Here is a 6557-nt window from a genome sequence, read left to right on the forward strand (position 1 = left end):
AATTGTCTAGTCTAATTAAATAAATATTTTATTTATTTAATTATCTAAGCTTAATTCTTCTAGTAATTAAATAAATCTTTATTTATTTAATTAATTCATTTATCCTCTTCTAGCCTTATTTCTCATTTAAATAAATACATTTATTTATTTAAATTATCCTTTTCTTAAATTAAATAAATATCTTATTTATTTAATTGATCCCACTTCTTCTATTAATTAAATAAATCTTTATTTATTTAATTAATTCATTAACCTTTTCTACCCATGACACATATCATTCATCTCTTAATTCATACACTACCTACCCCTTTCATTATTTTTTTATTTTTTTTACCTACCCTCTAATCATAGCCAACCTCCTTTTACACCTCTCAATCTTATCCCTCCATTTCATATAGTGTCTTCTATATAAGGAGATGCTTCCTTCATTATCAAGCCCCCTGTTGACTACTTGACTACACTACGCTTTTGAACATAGGCGATCCTACTTGCAACCACATTTCCATTCTTTGTTGAGCTCTTGTGCACACATAAAATCTGAGAGCAAATATATCAAGCAAGATCAATGGAGATAGGAAGAATGGATATCCAAACCCTATTGGACATGTGATGGTATAATCTTTGTGATTTCATTTGATTTGCATTGTCTTAGGTAATCTTCATATGTTATGGTGGATCTTTGTTGTTGTTGTTAGGCTAGGGTTTTGTGGTTGAATTCATTTAGTCTTTCAATATCGTTATTATTATTATCCATTTTCACCATATACATTTTGGCACACCCCATGGGACATCGATTTTTGTTAGATCTATGTTTTTTGCAGATTTTTCTAACCCTATATTGCTGTTTTGTAAAACAATTTGGAGAATAACCTTGTGCAGTTAGGGTTTTGGACACAAAATCAAGATCTTGGAGAGATTTGATCATATCTCACAAATGGCTTGAAAATTTTGCACCAAATTTTTTTCACAGGTTGAAAAAAGTATCAAGAGCTTTCAATACAAAATTCAGAATTTTTGGAGTATATTTTCATTTTCTATGAATTTTTTATGATTTTTCACAAAAAATTAATTTTGAAAGAAAATGAGAGAATTTTTCAGATTTTCTTACATTTTTGGAAATCACTCAGAATTATACATAGGATCTATTCTTTGTGATTTTCATTTTGATGCAAAATATTTCCCTAAAAATTGGATCTTTAAAAATTAGGGTTTTTCCTTATTTTGATCAGATCTCACAAACGGCTTTGAATTTTGGCATAAAAGTTTTTGTGAAGGTTAGGAAAAGTATCAAAAGGATTTAGTAAAAATTTTAGATTTTTTGGATCACTTGTTCAATTTATATGAATTTTTTATGATTTTTCATAAAAAAACTAATTTTGAGAGCAAATTAGCAAATTTTTTGGATTTTCTTACATTTTTGGAAATCTCTAAAATTATACATAGGATATATTCTTTGTGATTTTAAATTTTATGCAAAATCATTCCCTAAAAATTAGATCTTTGAAAATTAGGGTTTTGCATTATTTTACTCATATCTCACAAACTGCTTTGATTTGTTGTAGAAATTTTTTTATGTAGGTTTGGAAGACCATGAGGACTCTCTAGTAAAAATTTCATATTTTTTAGATCAATTTTGCATTTTATATGAATTTTTTATGATTTTTCATAAAAAATTAATTTTTGGAGCAAATTAGCAATTTTTTTGGATTTTCTTACATTTCTGGAAATCTCTTGAAATTTTACAGGTGGTCATTTTTTATGATGAATCAGATCTTTGAATTGGTCAAAAAAATGCATTATTGAAGGCCCCTATTTCACAAAAGCCTTTTGGATCTAAAATTTACCTAACTTGTGTGCTTGCAGGAATGGGTGATTATTTCAAACAATCCAAACTACTAATAAATCTTTGTTGTAGGTCTTTGGCAAGGGTTTTTGGATTTTTATTATGTTCCTTGTTTTCATATACTAGCAAACACTTCAATTGGTGCCCTAAAATTGAATCATTGTCTTTTGTGTCTTGAGCAATAGGCTCTTTTTGTTTAATCTTTAGAGGCCCTGTCTTCCCGTGTGGTCATTAGAACTACTAGTGAGAAGAGAACAACCCAAGTGGTAGCGAGGAAAACCCACCTCTTCCGAACCACTACAAACAACTGTATTCATGGTGAAAAATATGGATAACGTGTGCTGATTAGTTCATACCGACACTATGTCTCCCCATAAACCCGTTTGATCAAATTTATTTGATCAGTTGTAGGGCGTAACCCCTACTGGCTGGGAGCCTTCTGTATTTACAGAGCTGGAAGTGCTGCATGTATGGCCACATGAGCGTATGCCCTTACTAGCACCTTTTTATTTTAGAAGCCAAAATCCTTCTAGTTGTTGAGGCAAGAGGTCGGACCTCTGGTAGCAGCCCACACACATACTGTTCTTAGTAGAGATACAAAGTTTGCCACAGGGAGTTTTCATGGGGACTGATGCTTGGCTGACCCGAGAAGTGAGTGTCGAGGGTGGAGCCAGTGAGGTCAAGCATCTAAGTATCCGCTCTAAATAGCGTAGCCTCGGGGGTAAAACCTCATGTGGGATCAATAACTATTGTCTTGGCCAACCATAAGAATTGTGCTTGACTTATTTTGAACAATCAAACATTCAAGACCAAACATCAAAACATTGTGTCTTTTGTGTCTTCAAGTGTATGCAAAACAATTTTACATCAAACAACACACTTTTCTTGGAGTCATTGTCAGTCTAAACACTTGCAAACATTGAGTCCTCATCAACATTGTGTCCTCTTGTCATGAAAAACAATCAAACATTCAAATTTGGTCACAACCAACAACTTCACAAATTGGAAAAATTTTACAGTCCAGCAAACAAGAGCAATCAGTTTCGGAATTCTTGAGCTTCCTAGGTTGTTTCTCAGGGTTTTCATCTAGCATTCAACTTGTCTTTGGGTCTCACAAAATCCATCATTGCTTTATACCTTACATTACATTCACATTTGTCTAAACTTGAGTCAAAAGGTCACTTGCTTTTCCTCACTATACTTTGTCAACACACTACATACAACAACATTTTGCTAAGTGGTCCCTCATCAAGGTCTATCACCTTTGGGTCTCATTTGGTCTTACTTAGAGTCAAGGTCAACTTACCTCATCAAGAGAAACTATCCTCTCTTTGGAAGTCACACCTACTCTACTACATACATACTTGGTCTTACACTTTGGACAATGCAAGTACACCTCAGATTCATTTACATTCCATCCAACCCTTGGTCTTCCATACTTATTCCATTTTCATCTAGTCTCACACATCTCGGTCAATACCTAGTTCATGGTTGAAACCCATCTTCAAAAATCTAGGAGAGAAACTAAAGAGGCTAAAGAGTCCGCAAACATGAGTTCTTATGAGTATGACAATGATATCTTTTTCAATTCTGATCATACTACATTACCTGACATGGATGCCTATAGAAACATTCCAAATGTTGAGAACATGGACACTACAAACAACAATGATACACACAATGATGATATGGACAACTTTTCAGTACATTCAGCAGATGTGGAAGAATCCATTATGGATCCCCGTTTCAATCAATTGGTTGACGAAATAATGAGGAGGGATAGACAATACTTCTTACAAATGATGGCACAAAGTGGAGCCAAGATACCTCATGATTTTGACATGTCTCAAATAATGGAAAATTGACCTTTGCAACAACCTCACTCCAACATGGATCAAAGGAGACCTAATAGTGGAGGCAATAGAGGACCACATATGGTGCTTGAATCACCATCATCTTTGTTTCAAAAACCAGAGGTCCCACATACACATGGTCGAGCATATGATACTCACCTTCACAGACCATTATGGAAGTCTTATGCAGAAAGATATACTCAATCACATACCAATGCTAAGGAACAACCACCAAAGCAATTGGATATTCAAAGACATGCTCAAAATTTGGACACAAGGAAAACCCGTGTCAAATTTGGGGGCAACACATTAGAACATGACATGCCTGTAGAGTATGGTATACATGGACAAAATAGATATTTCGTTCCTCAACATGAATCTATACCAAGTGGTCCATATATGCAGCATCACTATAGACCTCCTCCATATGAACATGTGTATGATCAATATCATCCATATATGCAATATGATCCTCCTCCAATTGGTGCCTCAAGCATAGGGTATGGTCCAAGAAGTCGATCTCCACCTAAGAACAATTTGGAGCAACAAATCAGGGACTTACAAAAGAAAATGGATGACATAAATACACCGAAGCCAACATACACAATGAGAGACATATGTCCTTATCCATTTGACAAAAGCATTCCAATGCCTCCATTTCCTACACACTTTGTGACACGTAAATTTGATAAGTATAGAGGAAAAGGGGATCCTAAGGCACACATAAGACAATTTTTCACAGCTTGCATTGAGATAGTAGCAGAAGAGACATATTTGATGAGATTATTCCCACAGAGCCTAGGCGATCAAGCTATGGAATGGTTCTCCCAACTCCCACCTCGTATTAAGTCATGGGATGACTTAGCAGAGGCATTTATCCAACATTTCTCCTACAACATAGAGACAGACATATCAGTGACTACTTTGTGCAACACCAAGCAAAAAGATGGAGAGTCTTTTTCATCATTTTTACAAAGATGGAGGAATCTAGCTAGCGGATGCTCTTGTGAAATTCCACAAAAACAAATGGTAGAAATGTTCACCCATAATGTTAACAAAGACATTGGCTATGATCTAAGGAAAGCTTGTTTGTCCACCTTCAAGGACGTCATTGAAAAAGGCTTAGCAACAGAGAAAGTCCTAATTGAACAAGGAGTTATTAAGATATTCAAGGAAAACAAAGATGACTTTAAAGGAAAAGACAAGCCAAGATTTTGGAATAAAAACAAGAACACAGTCAATGATGGTGTTGTTGATGCCAACACAGTGCGACGCAAATTCATCTTTTTGGGATCAAGTTCTACAAACAATCAAGTGAATACTCAAACAACTTCCAGATCACGAAGAAAGTACACCCCATTGAGAGAACCATTTGAGTCAGTTTTCAAAAAGCTAGTGGCAAACAAGGTAATCACTATTCCAGATTTTCCTCCATATGAACCAAAGGTTAAACCAAATTGGTCGAATGATGATGAATATTGTGAATTTCATAAGAGCAAGGGTCATAAGATAGGAAATTTCCATCGACTGAAGAACATCATACAAGATCTCATTGATAGGGGTGACATTGAGATTGAAGGGCACTCATCCAATCAAGAACATGAGATGTTTAAGGAACCATTCCTAAAGCATGACAAGGGAAAAGCTAAAGCCACAGATGACCAAACCAACTATACTAGAGCAACCTATAACTATGATTCAACTATCAATCACATTTCAATGGACAATTACGTCTCTACCATTATCATCAAGGACAAAAACCCTGAGAATTCTACCCGGAGACCCAAGATTGTCCTAAAAGGTGTTGGATCTTCTTCCGAACCTACCTCTGAATGTCATGTTACAACTTGTGGAGGTAAAATCACTTTGCAAGGTGCTCCAGCCAAGAACACCACTTCTTCATCAACTAAGCCTGAGCATGACCTTGTAGAACAGTTAGGGAAGACACCCGCACTCATATCCATCCTTGAGCTTTTACGCATATCTCCTACACATAAAGCCATTCTTGACAAAATCTTGAGAGACACTCCTGTTCCTACTGATCTAAACGTGGACCAATTTCAAGCCATGGTGGGATACCTTTCCATTCCACACTCCCTTACATTCACAGAAGCTGATGACGCCTTCGTAAGTCAGCCACATAATGCACCATTACACATTGAAGCCTTCATGCACAAACATTGAATAAAACGAGTCCTGATAGATGGAGGAGTAGGTCTAAACATTTTTACATTGAGCATCATTAAACAATTGGGATATTCTGATAAAGTTGTAAATTCTATAGACAAAATTACCATCAAGGCATATGATGATGAAGAGCATTCATCCAAGGGCACAGTCATTTTACCTCTCAGAGTTGGGCCAATTACAAAAGATGTGGTTTGTCAAGTCCTAGACCTAGAGCTCACATACAACATATTGTTGGGATGCCCATGGATTCATGAGATGAGCACAGTCCCATCTACATATCATCGATGTATCAAGTTTCCACACAATGGAGTTGAAGTGACCGTGAAAGTTGACCCAAATCCATTCATATATTGCAACAATATGTGACCTAGATCAGAAATAACAATTCCAACCAATTGAGAGGCTATTCCTTCATCGGCATATGTGGATCCAGAATCCTTGAAAGCTTCTACATCCAAACAAGCAGAGATCAAAGAAAATTTCAAGTTTAAAGACATGGGATGTGGTGAGTATATCTTTCATGTTGATCAACTCCCACTATCTGCTAAGACATTCAATTATCATGAACAACCTACAATCAATTTGCAATGTCAAGGAATTGGGTGTGAAACACCTAGTGTTGTGGCTACTAAGTCTGAATGCAAATCTCCTCTAGTGGTGCAAGCAACTCT

Source organism: Cryptomeria japonica, chromosome 1 (assembly GCF_030272615.1).
Source record: "Cryptomeria japonica chromosome 1, Sugi_1.0, whole genome shotgun sequence".
Lineage (NCBI taxonomy): Eukaryota > Viridiplantae > Streptophyta > Pinopsida > Cupressales > Cupressaceae > Cryptomeria > Cryptomeria japonica.